The following is an 18,893-nucleotide window of genomic DNA, read 5'->3' on the forward strand; positions in this document are numbered from 1 at the left end:
GATTTGGAGATATGAGTTCAAATCCCAGCACAGCAATTGGGAATTTAAATTCAATTAATTACATAAAATCTGGAATTAAAAAGCTAGTGTCAGTAATGGTGACCATAAAGCTTACCAGATTGTCATTAAAAATCCATCAGGTTCACTAATGCCCTTTAGGGAAGGAAATCTGCTGCCCTTACCTGGTCTGGCCTACATGTGACTCAGGAGGTACAGCAATGTGGTTGACTTTTAACTGCCCTCTGAAATTACTTAGCAATCCACTCAGTTGTATGCAAGAAAGCTGTCAGTGACCACCACCTTCTCAAGGGCAAGTAGAGAGAGGCAACAAAGCTAGCCTTAGCAGTGGTGCCCACACCCCATGAATGAAAATAAAGTTGGCACTTCAGCATGCCACTTTCCAATGAGAACCTCAGAATGGCAGACCACTATGTCCAAGGTAGGTTCTACCAGGATTTCCAAGGGCTTGGAATCTGGTGTGCCTCCTTCAGCTTGCCAAGCTTCCTTCTCTGACATCCAGTACTAAATAAGCAGAAATTTCCTCCAACTTGTCTCGGAAAGACAAAGTAACTGGTGCCAAAATTCAATAGCCTCTGCAAATGGGCATGAGGTTTGTGATGTGATGTGGGATGCACACCTACTTCATGCTGCCTGCTAATAAACATGATTGCAGTGTGCAGCCAGTGCAAGACAGGCTGTTGAGTGGTTGCACACCTCATCAAGGGTCTGAAATCATTAGAGGCCAGCACCAGTTAAAGCTAGCCTGCTTAAAGGAGAGGTGTATTATCTCTGCAGCAAGTGCTGGAAGCCATTCTGCAATTAATTCTGATTTGGGAAACACTCAACAATAGCACAACAAGGGAGAGAGTGCCTCCAAAATTTTCCAACGGTGAACTGGAGGCATATGGAGGAGAGATGTATATCCACAGGGGGCCAGGAGGCCTTCTGGACAAACTCTTGGAAAACAGTGGGACCAGATAGCCATGGCACTCGATGCCAGGAGTCAAGCCACAAGGACATGGATAAAGTTCAATGACCTCACACGAATGATCAAGTTCAGTGAATGCATCTTTAAATGCCATATATTACCAACTGCATCACCAGACTCACAGACTGCTCAATGCATCACATCCCCATCACTCACTGACCAATTATTTCTATCAGTCAGACTCATACCTCAATTTCATCGATTCACCTCACCCTCACACACATAGCACCACTACAAACCTCACAGCTTGTACACACAGTCACATCACCCAAACAGATTGCTCCACATTCAGACATTCTTCCCTCTCTCTCACAGGACAAGGTGGCGCACAACCAAAGGCAGCAGGTGCTAACTGGGGTGAGGGAACAGGCACAGCTACATGTCCTTACCCCCATGGAGGAGACAGTGCTCGCCATTATTAAGGCCCCCATAGCTAAGGTTGTGGACCCATGGTAGGGCTGAAACCTTGGAAGATGAGTGTATCCTCATGCTTAATCCTCCTTTTCACATTCCACTTCCCTCTCATCCCACAATCTGACTTACAAGCTACTTCCCCCACCCCCCAGCCCACCTCCAACCATGTGGCCATAACCCTACCCTTGTGTGCATTTCTCCTTTCAGATACCCAAGAACTGCAATCTGGCTGAGCATTCTGGCAATAGTACTGAAGACTTGTGCTCCAGAACTAGTCGTGCCCATAGCTGAGCTGTTTCAGTACAGCTACAACACTGGCATCTACCCAACAATGTGAAAAAATTGCCCAAGTATGTCCTGTACACACCAATAGTGTTGTTTGGAAGGGAGTTCCAGGATTTTGACCCAGTGACAGTGAAGGAACAGTGATATAGTTCCAAGTCAGGATGTGTGTGACTTGGAGGGGAACTTGCAGGTGGTGTTTCCACGCATCTCCTGCCCATGTCCTTCTAAGTGGTAGAGGTCGTGGGTTTGGAAGGTGCTGTTGAAGGAGCCTTGGTGAGTTTCTGCAGTGCATAATGTAAATGGTACACACTGCTGTCACTGTGAATCAGTGGTGAGGGAGTGAATCTTAAAGAAGGTGGATGGGGTGCCAATCAAGCGGGCTGCTTTGTCCTGGATGGTGCTGAGCTTCTTGAGTGTTGTTGGAGTTGTACCCATCCAGGCAAGTGGAGAGTATTCCATCACACTCCTGAGGTGTGTCTTGTATATGGTTGTCAGGCTTTGGGAAGAGACAGGAGGTGAGTTACTCACTGCAGAACTCCCCAGCCTCTGACCTGCTCTTGTAGCCACAGTATTTATGTGGCTGGAACAGTTCAGTTTCTGGTCAATGGTAACCCCCTGAATGTTGATAGTTGGGGATTCTGTGATGGTAATGCCATTGAACATCAAGCGGAGATGATTACATTCTCTCTTGTTTGAGATGGTCATTGCATGGCACTTGTGTGGTGCAAATCCTACTTGCCATTTATCAGCCCAAGCCTGGATGTTGTCCAGGTCTTGCTATATCTGGACAAGGGCTGCTTCGGTATTTGAGGAGTCGTGAATGGTGCTGAATATCGTGCAATCATCAGCGAACATCACCACTTCTGACCTTATGATGGAGGGAAGGTCATTGATGAAGCAGCTGAAGGTGGTTGGGCCTAGGACACTACCCTGAAGAACTCCTGCAGTGATGTCCTGGAGCTGTGATGATTGACCTCCAACAACCACAACCATCGTCCTTTGCACTACGTATGACTCCAACCTGCAGAGAGCTTTCCTGATTCCCATTGACTCCAGTTTTGCTAGGGCTCCTTGATGTCATACTCGGTCAAATGCTGCCTTGATGTCAAGAGCACCTTACCTTTGGAGTTCAGCACTTTTGTCCATGTTTGAGCCAAGGCTGTAATGAGGTCAGGAGCAGAGTGGCCCTGGCGGAACTCAAACCGAGCGTCACTGAGCAAGTTATTGCTGAGCAAGAGCCGCTTGATAGCACTGTCGATGACCCCTTCCCTCACTTTACTAATGATCGAGAGTAGACTGATGGGGCGGTAATTGGCCAGGTTCAATTTGTCCTTTTTGTGCACAGGATATACCTGGGCAATTTTCTACATTGCCGAGTAGATGCCAGTGCTGTAGCTGTACTGGAACAGCTAGGCTAGGGGCGTGGCTAGTTCTGGAGCATAGGTTTTCAGTACTATTGCTGGAATGTTGTTAGGACCCATAGCCATTGCCGTGTCCAGTGCCTTCAGTTATTTCTTAATATCACACGGAGTAAATCGGATTGGCTGAAGACTGGTATCTGTGATGCTGGGGACCTCAGGAGGAGGCCGAGATGGATCATCCACTTGGCAGTTCTGGCTGAAGATGGATGCAAGTGCTTCAGCCTTATCTTTTGCACTGATGTGTTGAGGATGGGGATATTTGTGGAGCCTCCTCCTCCTGTCAGTTGTTTAATTGTCCACCACCATTCACGACTGGATGTGGCAGGACTGCAGAGCTTGGTTCTGATCCGTTTGTTGTGAGATCGCTTAGCCCTGTCTATTGCATGCTGCTTCTGCTGTTTGGCATGCAAGTAGTCCTGTGTTGTAGTTTCACCAGGCTGACACCTCATTTTTATGTATGCCTGGTGCTGCTCCTGCAGTCTTCATTGAACCAGGTTGTCTCCCAGCTTGATGGTAATGGTGGAGTGGGGGATATGCCGGGCCATGAGGTTACAGGTTGTGATCGAGTACAATTCTGCTGCTGCTGATGGCCCGCAGCGCTTCATGAATGCCCAGTTTTGCATTGCTCGATCTGTTTGAAATCTATCCCATTTAGCACAGTGGTAGTGCCATACAACACGATGTAGGGTATCTTCATTGTGAAGACGGGACTTCATCTTCACAAGGACTGTGTGGTGATCATTCCTACCAATACTGTCATGGACAGATGCATCTGTGACAGGTAGATTCGTGAATACAGGGTCAAGTAGGTTTTTCCCTCGTGTTCGTTCCCCCATCACCTGCCGCAGACCCAGTCTAGCAGCTGTGTCCTTTAGAACGCGGCCAGCTTGATCAGTAGTGGTGCTCCCGAGCTACTCTTGGTGATGGACATTGAAGTCCCCCACCCAGAGTACATTCTATGCCTTTGCTACCCACAGTGCTTCTTCTAATTGTTCAACACGGCGAAGCACTGATTCATCAGCCAAGGGTGGTGGCGGTTGGGGGGGTTGGGATGTGGTTAGGGGGGGTGCAGTAGGTGGTAATCAGCAGGAGATTTCCTTGCCCATGTTTGACCTGATGCCAAGAGACTTCATGGGGTCTGGAGTCAATGTTGAGGACTCCCAGGGCAACTCTCTCTGACTGTATGCCACTGTGCCCCCACCTCTGGTGGGTCTGTCCTGCCGGCGGCACAGGGCATACCCAGGGATGGTGATGGTGGTGTCTGGGACATTGCAATTAGAGGGAACATTGCTGATAATGCTTCAATTTTAAAGTTCTTCTTCTTTTCAAATCCCTCTATTACCTTGCCCCTCCCTATCTCTGTAATTTTCCCCAGCTCTACAACCCTCCACGATATCTGTGCTCCTGCAGTTCTAGTCTCTTGTGCATCCTCTATTTTAATCGCTGCCTAGTGCCGAGGCTCTGGTATTCTCTCTCCACCTCTCTACCCTTTTCCTCCTTTAAGATGCTCCTAAAGTCCTAATGTCTCCTTATGTGGCTCGGTGTCTAATTAGAGCTCTTGTGCCTTCAGTTGTTTCTTGATATCACACGGAGTGAATCGGATTGGCTGAAGACTGACATCTGTGTTTTACTATGTAAAAGGTGTTGTTTAAATACAAGTTATTGTTGTTCTTTTGTGGACTTTATTTAGAGAGAGATTGCTGAAATGCTGATTGTGGCCTGAAGCCTGCAGTAGTTACCCGGTGGGGGGGGGGTGGGGGGTGGGGGTGGGGTGGTGGAGAGGGGTCACTTGCTTCCAAAGAGAAGTGTGCAAGCAAACAGCATGCAAATTGAGTACTGCCAGGGGGAGGGGGGGAGGGTTAACGGCCGCCCCCACTGTCTGTGGAAGGTGAAGTGTATGTCTTGCATGAATAGGTATTGCCTTGTGCTTGATGTCATTGGCTGTGAAGTACTTTGGGTTGTCTTGAGGTCAGGAAACGTTGTCTGTATAAATGCAAGTCTGCCTTTCCTTCTTCTTTCAAAGGGTTGTATAAAGATAAGAAAACATGCCCTGTGAATGTGCAGCGGGTAGAGGGGAAACTATGTGTGCGTGTTGCATGTGCGTGTTGCAGGCATGTCATTGCAGAACTGTCTTAATAGATAAGTGTAGGACTCACTTATCAGCAAGTTTCACTGAGCTGTTGAATTTCTCCCTCATCCAGGAAGACGATTCCTTTACTGCTGAGACTGCGTTTCTTCCCAGGAAGCCTCTACTGAGGAGGGCGAAGCAGGCAACCAGGTCCTCCTTGTCATTACCAACTCTTCAGCATGTCCTGCCAGGCTCCCTCAGAAACAGGAGCTGTCCTCCCTCTCTTTGTTGTGAACTGGGGAGCTCCTTACTTCTCTCAGCACAATAGGGACAAGAAAGAGCAAAATTCAACCAGTTGCAGAGAGCAGAAAATGCAAGTGGAGCTTTAAGGAGCTGTGCCAGGACTTTTACAGTGCTGTGAAGGAGATCCTGCTTCTTACCACCGCCACAACAGCCTCCTCCCACAGACTCTGTTAGCCAGGGCTTGACACAAATCACACTGAGAGCACATTTGTGTGAAAGAGGGACAGTAGAAAATCCAGAGAAGTCCCCTGTGTGGGCCAGTGACGTGCCAGAAGCAAAATAAATCTACTTAATAAAATATCTAAATTTCAATGAGTATACAGGATTGCATAAAATGTATAAATTATCTCAAAAAGTTGGCAAAAAAGGCAGTTGAAGGTAATTAAATTCCAAAGTGCACTGAAGAGGCTTTGATGGACCTGAGGAATAATGACCATATTAAATTGTTTTAGAGTGCCATCTGGTGGCAGCTTTAATTAAATACCACGTATTTGGGCAACGATAGAATTTAAAACATTCATGAATTTTATGCTAATAAAAAAAAGAAAAAATGACTTGCATTTATAGCACCTTACATGACTCAAGGACATCTCAAATTGCTTTAAAGCCAATAAAGTGCTTTGGAAGTGTAGGCACTGTTGAAATGTAGGAGACATGGCAGCCAACTCAAAGCTGTCACAAACATCAATGTGATAATGAACGAATAATCTGTTTTGATGATGCTGATTGAGAGATAAATATTGGCCAAGGCACAAGGGAGAACTCCCCTGCTCTTCTCTGAAATAGTGTGATAGTATCTTTTACGTCCAGCTTAAAGAGCAGGTAGGGGACCTCATTTAACCTCTCATCTGACAGACAGCACTTCTGACAGTGCAATGCTTCCTTAGAAGTGCAAAGCTCTCTCTATCTAAATTACAACAATCACTTCGATTACTTCATTGGCTATAAAACACTTTGGATGTCTTGAGATCATGAAAGGCACTATATAAATGCAAGTCTTTTTGATTTTATTTCTCCAATTGAACAACATGCGTCAGCTCCAACCTTGAAAAAGTACCCAACATGCACCTTTATGACATTTTACCAATTTTACCATTTTACCAATTAAGAATGAATTTGCATTTTATGGCACTTTTCACAATCTCAAGACGTCCCAAAGCACTTATCAACTAGTGAAGCACTTTTTTGAAGTGCAGTCACTGTTGTAATGTAGGCAAATGTGCCAGACACATTGCGCACAGCAAGGTCCCACCAACAATAATGAGATAATTGATGATCTGTTTTTAGTGGTTAGTTGGGGGATAAATATTAGCCAGGGCACAGGAAATGCAAATTGGGTGAGATGTACAATGTGTATCTGAGCAGCTTCTGCCCTTTTTCTTCTGCTGCTGAAAGTTAAAATCAGCATCAAAAATATGTACTTGGGAAGTGAGCATAAGGTAACAAAGTGACAGGGCAGTTCTGATAACAGGTCATTGACCTGAAAAATGAACAATGTTTCGCTCTCCACAGATACTGCCAGACCTGCTGAGTATTTCCAGCATTTTCTGTTTTGTCAACACATTTATAATTTTGTTAAAGATTTAGTCCAGATACTAAATTCTGTGTTTGCAGAATGGTCCTGACACAATCCAGTGATGTTAGTCACTGAAGGCATTTTGGTCTTTTCCTACATTCCAACATAACCAAACTGCCACATTGATCACATTACAGAAGTAACAGGACCACTTTAATCATATCAAGACCAGGAAATTATATTAATGTCCGTTATACTACAGTTTGTATCAGTGTCAAGTGACGGCACAGTGGCGCAGTGGTTAGCACCGCAGCCTCATAGCTCCAGGGACCCGGGTTCGATTCTAGGTACTGCCTGTGCGGAGTTTGCAAGTTGTGACTGCGTGGGTTTTCGCTGGGTACTCTGGTTTCCTCCCAAAGACTTGCAGGTGATAGGTAAATTGGCTATTGTAAATTGCCCCTAGTGGTGGTAGGGAATATGGGATTACTGTAGGGTTAGTATAAATGGGTGGTTGTTGGTTGGCACAGACTCGGTGGGCTGAAGGGCCTGTTTCAGTGCTGTATCTCTAAATAAATAAAAAAGTGGTTTCAGCTTCGCTTTGACAAAAGCTGTGATTCAAGTGTGAGATCATCCAAAGATGTGCTATATAGCACTCAATGCAAATTCAAACTAATGTGAGGCATCCTCCTGCTGAGGAGCTCACACCACATGGATTTAGTGTCCCTTATGGCGGTGGTTCTCAAAATTTTTGGTTGACTGACCCCTTTTCAAATGGATCAGTAATCTAAATTAGTCATCTAAATTATAAAACACTTATAATACGAAAATGCTGCGTGTAAGGAGTGTTTAAATAATGAATTTAAGAAAACAGGTAATTATTTAGAGTGGCAATTTGAGGACTATTTTACTGATATAGGCAGTGATAAGACCAACCAGACAAACCAGAGGTAAAGGATAAGTGTAACTCTGGTGCATGTCAATTTAACTACTTTTAATATGGCTAAAGATTTCTGTTAATGGCATCTACACACAATCAGTTCACAGATCACATCCAATGCAAGTAGCTATTGCTCAAGTCAGTATTAGCAGCAGTCTCATCCTATTTGGATGTTTAACAGACTCAAAGAAGGTTACTATTTTAATTTAAAAACAAAGAACATCCTGGATACACGAGTTTCCTTCCCTTCAATTCTATTACAGAGTGCCGTAAGAATACAGGTTTGATATAGCTTGACTAAACTCAAAAATTGACCAGATTTTACCAGCATACTTCACAATGGTCAAAAGACCTTTTCAAACTGAACTGCTGAATGCTTCAGGCTGTTTTTCACAGATAAGGAAGACCTGGGGCAGGAGTGGACTGCTGAGACTTTAACTGGCACAAGATATTCCTAAAGCTAATAAGGTGGATGAGAATATCTGGCAAACAACTCTTGACCGTTACTCATATTCATTGGGAACTGAACTTGAGGGCGGGCTTTTATTTCATGATTTTAGACAACAAAAACTCAACCTACTATTGAATATTTTGTATTAGGAAGAACAATGTAACATTCAGGCCCACCTCTGGAAAAAAGGTATAAAAGATGTTGTACAAAGGCATTCACTGCCTTGTTCACTGCATGAGTCCAAATTGAATGCACCCGAGTATCGCAGCAGCAGTTGGCCTCCCACCTCCCCTCCTCCCACTGAAAGTAAATGCAAGACTACGGCAGCCGAGGTGCCCATCATTGTGAAGAACAGCGAGCGTTTGGGAGCTCTGAGGATGAACATTTTGCCTGCAACTTGAGCAGGACTTACACTAACTACTGTTAATTCACACATAGTGGCTAAATTGTCTTTATTTATTTTCTTCTCCCCAGCTCCCCTTGTTGTTTTCTCTCCCTCTCTTTCCCACTGGAGAGATTATTTGCCCTGGAAAGTCTTTACGGACCGACAGGGGTCTGCGGACCCCAGTTTGAGATCCACTGCTCTAAAGTATCCAACTGAATACCTCCACGGGCATCAATGCACCCTCAGAATGCCCCATATCATGTGGCCACTTTGGACAAGAAGTGTGAGGCCACCAACACAAGGTACTTCCACATTGCTTAGGTTTTACATCCACTGATATATAACAAGATTGCATGAAGAAAAATGTAAAAATTCTCAATTGGCCTATCCCAGAACTTCAGTTTTAATCTTAGAACTAACAGAACAGTTGGCTCTCTAATGCTAAAACTTAAATTGTATAAATGCCTGTGAGCAGAGTTCTGGGAAAACATAAAATTTACAGAGCATGTTTCTTTTGGTTAGAGCATGACAGGTATAACTTAAGTCTGTCAACTCCATATTGCTCTCAATAGGTACCAAGCTCCATCAGGTCCTGTACTATAATGGTGCCTTTATATAATCTGATTGTCAAGCAATACGAGGTCCATAATGCGCTACTAAAAATTACATTTCACATAAATTTAAAGGGTGAACATTTAGAATTTGTGGAATGTGCTTTTGCTCAATGACAATGTTTGTGGTCACATTGTCTGATATCACAAATGTTTTTTTTTTAATTGAACCTCTTTCATGTCTTTGGAAATTTGAATATTGAAATCAGTTTGCTTTCTCACAATTCCTTTTGAGGTTGGTGATATGATATTCACAGTATGAAATTATGGAGCCATTCCATAATTTTCAATATTGTGTTAGCTGTTTTGCTATCATGGTCTATATAGGATTAGCTCTCTGGAGTATGTAACATTGTTGAGTTCAGAAAATGTTGCATTGCATTTTAAGAATTATTTAAGTGAAGTAACTAGCCATCAGAGCTGTGCAGGAGAACAATTTCCCTTGTATGCCCTACTTCAATTCTGGCCTCTTACACATCATCAATTTCCTTTGCTGCACCATTGCCAGCCATGCCTTCAGCCATCTAGGCCCTAAGGTCTGAATTCCCTTCCTAAACCTTTCCCCCTCTTTCTTCTCCTTTAAGTCACTGTTTGTACGTGAATCACAGAAAGTTAACAGTAAGCAATTAGGAAGGCAAATAGTGTGTTAGCTTTTATTGCAAAGGGATTGGTATATAAGAGTAAGAGCACCTTCTACAATTGTACAGGGCTTTGGTGAGACCATACCTGGAGTACTGTGTACAGTTTTGGTCTCCTTACGTAAGGAAGGATATTGGAGGCAGTGCAACGAAGGTTCACTAAATCGGTTCCTGGGATTAGAGGGTTTTCGTATGGGAGAGATTGAATAAAATGGGTCTATATTCTCTGGAGTTTAAAAGAATGAGAGGTGATCTCATTGAAACGTATAACATTTTTAAAAGGTTTGACAGGGTTGATGTTGAGAGTCTGTTTCTCCTAGTTGAAGAGTCTGGGACTAGGGGGTATAGTTTCAAGATAGGGGGGCAGCCAATTAGGACTGAGATGAGGAGAAATCTCTTCTCTCATCGTGTTGTGACTCTTTGGAATTCTCTACCCCAGAGGGCAGTGAATGCTCAGTCATTGAGTATAATCAAGAATAAAATCAATAGACACTAAGGGAATCAAGGGGTGGTGGGGATAGGGCGAGAAAGTGAAATTGAGGCAGAAGATCAGCTATGATCTTATTGAATGGTGGAGCAGGCTAGAGGGGACATATGGCCTACTCCTATTCCTATTTCTTCTGTTCTTAATAGCTTTCTCATTGACTAAGATTTTGGACATCTGTCCTAATATCTATTTGATGTGGCTCAATGTCAAACTTTGTCTGATAAGGCTCCTCTGAAGTGCCTTAGGATGTTTTACTATGTTAAAAGCACTATACAAATGAAGGTGGTTGTTGTTGTTTCTAAAGAACAAGTTTACAATTTTGTTCCATGGAAGGAAATAGTCCTCTGTGCTTATCTCTGATTCCTGTCCCCCAATTTAGTCTTTTACTTCCTGTTGCATATCATCTTATATTTATATGTATTTATTAACATAATAGACTTCATTGAAGAGCTGGCGTTGAATAACTTTAACATTTAGTTGGGTGCCTTAGCCTATCACAAGTATTAGGCTCAACCTCTGTTTATCTGAAATTTCAGTCCTGTTATTTGCTGAAAACCAAGGATTTCCTCAAAGTGTATATGCCATTCATTAATAACTCACATGCTAATCATAGAATTTTACAAATTCTATTGTGGCCATTTGGTCCATCGTACCTGTGCTGGCTCTTTAAAAGAACTATCCAATTAGTCCCACTCCCTTGCTCTTTCCCCTGAACAGCAGTTGGACTGAGAGTGGCAAGGGTGCAGAATGTACTCTGGGTGGGGGACTTCAATGTCCATCACCAAGAGTAGCTCGGGAGCACCACTACTGACCAAGCTGGCCGAGTCCTAAAGGACATAGCTGCTAGGCTGGGTCTGCAGCAGGTGGTGAGGGAACCAACAAGAGGGAAAAATATACTTGACCTCACCCTCACCAATTTGCCTGCTGCAGATGCATCTGTCCATGATAGTATTGGAAGGAGTGACCACCGCACAGTCCTTGTGGAGACAAAGTCTGGTCTTCACATAGAGGATACCCTCCATTGTGTTGTGTGACACTACCACTGTGCTAAATGGGATAGATTTTGAATAGATCTAGCAATGCAAAACTGGACCAACAGCAGCAGCAGAATTGTACTCAACCGCAATTTGTAACCCCAAGGCCTGGCATATCCTGCACTCTAACATTACCATCAAGCTGGGGGACCAACCCTGGTTCAATGAAGAGTGCAAGAGGGCATACCAGGAGCAGCACCAGGCATACCTCAAAGTGAGGTGTCAACCTGGTGAAGCTACAACCCAGGACTACTTGCATGTCAAACATCATAAGCAGCATGCGGTAGACAGAGCTAAGCGATCCCATAACCAACGGATCAGAACTAAGCTCTGCAGTCCTGCCACATCCAGTCATGAATAATGTTGAACAATTAAACAACTGACAGGAAGAGGAGGCTCGTCAAACATCCCCATCCGCAATAATGGGGGAGCCCAGCACACCAGTGCAAAGACAAGGCTGAAGCATTTGCAACCATCTTCAGCCAGAAATGCCGAGTGGATGATCCATCTCGGCCTCCTCCTGAAGTCTCCAGCATCACTGATGCCAGTCTTCAGCCAATTCGATTCACTCTGTGTGATATCAAGAAACGACTGAAGGCACTGGATACAGCAAAGGCTATGAGCACTGACAATATTCCGGCAATAGTACTGAAGACCTGTGCTCCAGAACTTGCTGCGCCCCTAGCCAAGCTGTTCCAGTACAGCTACAACGCTGGCATCTCCCTGGCAATGTGGAAAACTGCCCAGGTATGTCCTGTACACAAAAAGAAGGACATGTCCAACCCGGCCAATTACTGCCCCATCAGTCTACTCTCAATCATCAGTAAAGTAATGGAAGGTGTCATTAACAGTGCTATCAAGCGACATTGGCTTAGCAGTAAGCTGCTCACTCACACTCAGTTTGGGCTCCGCCAGGGCCACTCAGCTCCTGACCTCATTACAGCCTTGGTTCAAATATGGACAAAAGAGCTGAACTCCAGAAGTGAGATGAGAGTGACTGCCCTTGACATCAAGGCAGCATTTGATCAAGTATGGCATCATGGAGCCCGAGCAAAACTGGAGTCAATGGGAATCGGAGGAAAACTCTCCGCTGGTTGGAGTCATACCTAGCGCAAAGGAAGATGGCTGTGGTTGTTGGAGGTCAATCATCACAGCTTCTGGACATCACTGGAGGAGTTTCTCAGGGTAGTGTCCTAGGCCCAACCATCTTCAGCTGCTTCATCAATGACCTTCCTTCAAACATAAGGTCAGAAGTGGGGAGGTTCGCTGATGATTGCACAATGTTCAGCACCATTGGCAATTCCTCAGATACTGAAGCAGTCCGTGTAGAAATGCAGCAAGGCCTGGACAATATCCAGTTTGTCTGATAAGTGGCAAGTAGCATTCATGCCACACAAGTGCCAGTCAATGACCATCTCCAACAAGAGAGAATATCTAACCATCTCCCCTTGATGGTCAATGGCATTACGATCGCTGAATCCCCCACTAACATCCTAGGGTGACCATTGACCAGAAACTGAACTGGAGTAGCCATATAAATACTATGGCTACAAGAGCAGGTCAGAGGTTAGGAATTCTGCGACAAGTAACTCACCTCCTGACTCCTCAAAGACTGTCCCCCATCTACAAGGCACAAGTCAGGAGTGTGATGGAATACTCTCCATTTGCCTGGATTGGTGCAGCTCCAATAACACTCAAGAAGCTTGACATCATCCAGGACAAAGCAGCCTGCTTGATTGGCACCCCATCTACAAACATTCACTCCCTCCACCACCGACGCACAGTGGCAGCAGTGTGTACCATCTACAAGATGCACTGTAGCAATGCACCGAGGCTTCTTAGACAGCACCTTCCAAACCTGTGACCTCTACCAACTAGAAGGACAAGGGCAGCAGATGCATGGGAACACCACCACCTGCAAGTTCCCCTCCAAGCCACACACCATCCTGACTTGGAACTATATCACCGTTCCTTCACTGTCACTGGGTAAAAATCCTGGAACTCCCTTCCTAACAGCACTGTGGTGTACCTGCACACCAAGGACTGCAACAGTTCAAGAATGCAGCTCAACAGCACCTTCTCAAGGGCAGTTAGGGATGGGCAATAAATGCTGGCCTAGCCAGCGACACCCGCATTCCAGGAATGAATATAAAAAAAAATTCCTCTATTTATAAAGCCATGGATCTTCTCAACTTGTCCTACCCCCTTCAAAGATTAGTCCATGTAATGGATGTCTCCCTCTCATAGAGTCATAGAGTCGTACAGCATAGAAACAGGCCCTTCGGCCCACCGCGTCCATGCCGACCATAATGCCTATCTATATTAATCCCACCTGCCTGCATTAATTCCATATCCCTCTATGCCTTGCTCATTCAAGTACCTGTCCCGATGCCTCTTAAATGTCGCTACTGTTCCTGCCTCCACCACCTCCTCAGGCAGCTCATTCCAGATACCCACTATTCTTTGTGTGAAATATTTACCCCTTTGATCCCCTTTAAACCTCCTCCCTCTCACCTTAAATCTATGCCCTCTAGTTTTAGTCACCCCTACCATGGGAAACAGACTCTGGCTATCTACCCTATCTATGCCTCTCATAATTTTATATACCTCAATCATGTCCCCTCTCAGCCTCCTTCGCTCCAGGGAAAACAGACCCAGCCTATCCAATCTCTCTTTATAACTCAAGCCCTCCAAACCAGGCAACATCCTTGTGAATCTTTTCTGCACCCTCTCTAGCTTAATCACATCTTTCCTGTAGTGTGGCGACCAGAACTGCACGCAGTACTCCAAATGCGGCCTAACCAACGTTGTGTACAACTGTAACATGACGTCCCAACACTTGTACTCACTGCCTCGACCGATGAAGGCAGGCATGCCATACGTCTTCTTCACCATCCTGTCTACCTGTGTTGCCACTTTCAGGGAACTATGTACTTGCACCCCAAGGTCTCTCTGCTCAACAACACTCCCCAGGGACCTGTCATTCACTGTATGTGTCCTGCCCTGGTTTAGCTTCCCAAAATGCATCACTTCACACTTGTCTGCATTAAATTTCATTTGCCACTCCCTTGCCCACTTTCCCAGTTGATCTATATCCTGTTGTAACCTTAGACAACCTTCTTCACTGTCCACTATACCACCAATTTTGGTGTCATCTGCAAACTTACTAATCATGCCCCTTACATTCACATCCAAGTCATTAATATATATGACAAACAACAGAGGGCCCAGTACTGATCCCTGCGGCACACCACTGGTCACCGGCCTCCAATCTGAAAGACAACCCTCCACTACCACCCTCTGCCTCCTCTCACCAAGCCAATTTTGTATCCAATTTGCTAGCTCACCCTGGATCCCATGTGTTCAAGCCTTCTGGAGCAGCCTACCATGCGGGACCTTGTCAAAGGCCTTGCTAAAGTCCATGTAGACAACGTCCATCGCCCTGCCCTCATCAATCCTCTTGGTCACCTCCTCGAAAAACTCAATCAAATTTGTGAGACATGATTTCCCACGCACAAAGCCATGCTGACTATCCCTAATCAGACCATGCCTTTCCAGATGCATATAAATCCTGTCTCTCAGAATCCCTTCCAATAACGTTCCCACCACTGATGTAAGGCTCACCGGCCTGTAGTTCCCTGGCTTATCCCTGTTGCCCTTCTTAAATAAAGGCATAACATTAGCTATCCTCCAGTCTTCCGGTACCTCTAGAATGGATGTAGCCAGAGGGTGTCAGTCCTCAGGAAGAGACTTTCAGATCGATAAGATGGCAGGCTGTCATGGTGGGGCAGGCCTAAGGTTCACCAACACCTTCTTGGAGGTTATGCTAGAGGGGGTCCGAGCCAGGTGGAACATTTTGTTTATGGAGAAGGGCAGGAGGAGGCATGCGATTCAAACAAAGTAGGCATGGCTGGAGGTTGTCAGAGAGGTCAGCAGCTGCAGCGTGGTTAGCAGGACTTGGGTCCGGTGCAGGAAGTGCTTCAACGACCGTCTGGTTCCTGGCAAGGTGAGTCAGATGCAAAGCCAAGCTATCAGCCATGAGGGTCTTAAAGGACAGAACACCTGTGAGCAGGATGGCCTCAAGGCAGCCAATGTACAGGAACACTGAGGATATGAGTGCCCAGTGCCAACCTTCAGCCAAGGGAGGGGATCAAAGCTGTGTATGCTTGGGAGGATGGTATTGTAAGCCCTGTTGTTTCCAGTAGATGCCACTTGATATGCTGATAGATGTCTGATGAAGCATCTGCTGAGATAAAGGAGGACGAGTAATTGATGTTTTCTCTCTTACATAGGGCCAATGCCAGAGGATCGACAGCAGCTGAGTGTGGAGGCTGCAGCAACCTCAGAGGATGGCTTGCACTCTGAAGAACCACTGGTACAGTGGGGAGACAGTGACGTAATGGTAATGCCACTGGACTAATGATCCAGAGGTCCAGGCAAATGCCCGGCGTGGCGGGGCAATGATTCAAATCCCACCAAGGCAGCTGGTGGAATTTAAATTCAGTTAATAAATTCAAGTAATTAATGGAATTGAAAGCTATCATCAATTGTTATAAAAACCCATCTGGTTCACTAATGCCCTTTCGGGGAGGAAATCTGCTGTCCTTACCTGGTCTGGCCTACATGTGACTCTAGACCCACAGGAATGTGGTTGACTCTTAACTGCCCTCTGGCCTAGCAAACCGTTCCATTGACAAGGGCAATTAAGGCTTGCCAGCGACATCCACTTCCATGAAAGAATAGAAAAAAAGTCAAGCACACCCTCTACCAGCACAGATACATGCACCTCAGTGGAGTCTCAGGTAACTTTGGCACAAGGTGAGCATCACAGCACACAAGAGCAGGTGATAGAGGCAGAGGCTGCTATGGCAGTCCACACTGGAGGTTGAAGGACAACTCCAGGCATGCTTGTCTAGCTGGAGATGCTGAGCCTTGGGGGCTATATACAAAGCAGGTTCTTGTGAAGCAGCAACGGGAGGTTTGTGAACATCTGTAAGAGTTTCCTGAGGCAGTGCACAAAAAATGGAAGAGTCCATTCATGACATGAGCACTGCATTTTCTCAGGCATATGAGCACGAGCTCCTCCATTGAAAGAATGGTGACTCTCACAGAGAGTCATAAGTGGCAGTCCGCCAAGTGGATGCCGGAGTAGTGAACTGGCATGAGAAGATTGTATGATGCATTCTGTAGCATTGAGCGGTCTGTTGCAGTGATGGTGTGTGGATGCATGGGCAGCCAATCAGGTAATAAAGCCAAAAGGTGCTAGAAATACCTGGTTTTATTTCAGTTGTTCTCCTGTACCTGGTAAACGCAGATGTGCAGCTGGGCCAGGAAGGGATGATGTAGATTGTGCCACTACCCAAGAGACCCCGTCTTCTGAAGCCAACCTCTCTGACTGAGACACACAATAAGCCTCATGTACCCATGACAGAGGCAATTTCTGGACAAATGCGGCTGGTGCAGGCTGGCGCAGTGCCATCAAGTGCTATGTGACCCCAAGGAAGGGCACCATGGGCATCTCAGCTACCAGCTCACCCTCTCAAGCCGCCTGCCTCCACATCAACTCCAATACTGGGGAGAACCACGGAAGAACTCTCGCAAGTGGGCAGCGGAGTGACAATAGCAGTACATTGGCCTCCACCTTTTGTTCAATGAATGCACTTTAAGGTAAGATGGCTGCAGTCGAAAACTAGATTTTCTCGTGTCAGATGTTCTGGGAAGTTGCAACATCGTCACTAGGTCTTGCCTGTGTTTGAGGTTTGAGAGTGCAATGTGGCCATGTGCACTCACAGAAAACTTGCTGCTTAATGATTGCTAAACTCCATGAGAAGTGGATCAGTCATTGTATCCTGGTTAGGGAATGTTATTTATAAACCAGCAGTCCAGATTAGATTCTTCAATTGCAGGATTTTCTGTGCTCAGGAGAAGTGTTCCTGGATCATGGCATCCTGGGCTTCCCTGCCATCCTACTCAGTGTGTCGCCACATGTACGTGTATCTGGGTGGTCTCGACTCATCCCCGGCTGGTCTTCATCGAAATCCTCATCCACCGATGAGATGACACATTCTCTCCTGGGACCTCCTTAGGTTCCTCTCCTCTATCAGTGGCCATGGTGCACAGAGTGCACCAGACCACAACAATATGGGAATCCTTTGAAGGTGCATACTGGAGGGCACCACCCGATCAATCAAGGCACCAAAACCACATCTTCAGGAGGCCGATAGCCTGCTCAATGGTGGCCCTTGTATTAAGATGGCAGCGGTTATATCACTTCCATGCCTCAGTTGTGGGGTTTCACACAGGGGTCAGCAGCCATCTCTACAGGTACCCCTTGTCAGCCAGGAGCCATCCATGGAGACTATGGGGTGGAATGAACAGTTGCAGCACCTGCGACTGCCTCAGGATGAAAGAATCATGACAACTGCTTGGATACCTTGCACACACTGGAAGGAACCACTTACGATGGTTGCATAGCAGCTGCACGTTTAATGAGTGGACGCTCTTCGCATTGATGAATGCTCCAGCCTGAGACAACGGGGCTTTGATGGTCACATGGGTGCAGTCAATCATACCCTGCACCTGAGGAAGTCCTGCCATTGAGGCAAACTCCATGGCCCTATGTGTCTGACTGGCCGCATCAGTTTTGAACGTGATGACATCAGATACCTTCAGAAAAAGGGCATCCATCACCTGAGATATGCAGCTGTAAGCTGCCGATTGCAAGATTCCCCATAGGTCAGCTGCTGACCTCTGAAATGAGCCTAAAGCTAGAAAGTTCAAGGTCACTGTCAGCTTGCCAGCTACTGGCATAGGGTGTCGCCCTGTGCCTTGAAGTATTAGGTGGTCCTCCAGGAGTGCACACAACTCAGTCACTATGTGCCTTGCTGGTGAAGCTGTTGGTGGTACTGCTGCTCCAACATGCTCAGGGAGCCGATCCTCTGGTGGTGTACTCGATTCTGCAGATATCGCCTTCTGGCCCCTCCTGCCCCTCTGCATCCATGTGCATCAGGAGACTGCCTTTGTTGCTGGGGATGCTGCTTCTCTCCATTGCACCAGGCCACCTCTGAGTAGGTGGCTCTCATAATCAGATACAGTCTCAGGCACCAGGACCTCAGCTGCCAAATTTCCCTTTCACCTTGATGAATGAGCCATTCTCCAAGACCCCCTCCTTTCAGTCAGCAATATTAATTCTAGAGCTCTGCTTTAACCATGGCAAGTCACTGGCTGTGCATGAGTTCCTGGTTGCTGAATCCCCCAATTATACAGAGGTTTTAATGGCTGCCACTTTATTCAAGGGGTTTGTGTTGTGCAGCCACCTCAGCTGCTTGGATGAGATGCTGATACAGCGTGGGGCA

Source organism: Heterodontus francisci, chromosome 17 (assembly GCF_036365525.1).
Source record: "Heterodontus francisci isolate sHetFra1 chromosome 17, sHetFra1.hap1, whole genome shotgun sequence".
Taxonomy (NCBI): Eukaryota; Metazoa; Chordata; class Chondrichthyes; order Heterodontiformes; family Heterodontidae; genus Heterodontus; species Heterodontus francisci.